Here is a 430-nt window from a genome sequence, read left to right on the forward strand (position 1 = left end):
GAAAACCCAAACACTAACACTGATTTGACCTTCGACTCTAATCCCAAATCCTAGCATAATTTGCATCCAAAAACCACCTCATGTTATTTCACCTGAACTGGCTTTAACCCTCTATTATGTAGCTATAATAGTGTTGTGGTTAAGAGTAGTTGTAAAAGACAAACTACAAACTGTCTCTGGTGTCTGTTCTTGTGACCCAAATACACATTTCAGGAATCTCATGATGTCACTAGTAGAACCTTTTTGAGATCTGTCAAATTGCTGGGCTCAGACTGGTTCTTGGCTCAGACCTATTTGGATTCAGCTAGAGTATCTCCACAAGATAATTCAGCACAGAAAAGATAACCCACTGATACAGCAATGAGGATTATCATCCTTCAGGATACATATGCTAATACATGTAGGCTGTTTTCCAGATGCTTAAGAAACT

This window comes from Lepidochelys olivacea, assembly GCF_965140295.1.
Source record: "Lepidochelys olivacea isolate rLepOli2 genome assembly, chromosome: 1".
Lineage (NCBI taxonomy): Eukaryota > Metazoa > Chordata > Testudines > Cheloniidae > Lepidochelys > Lepidochelys olivacea.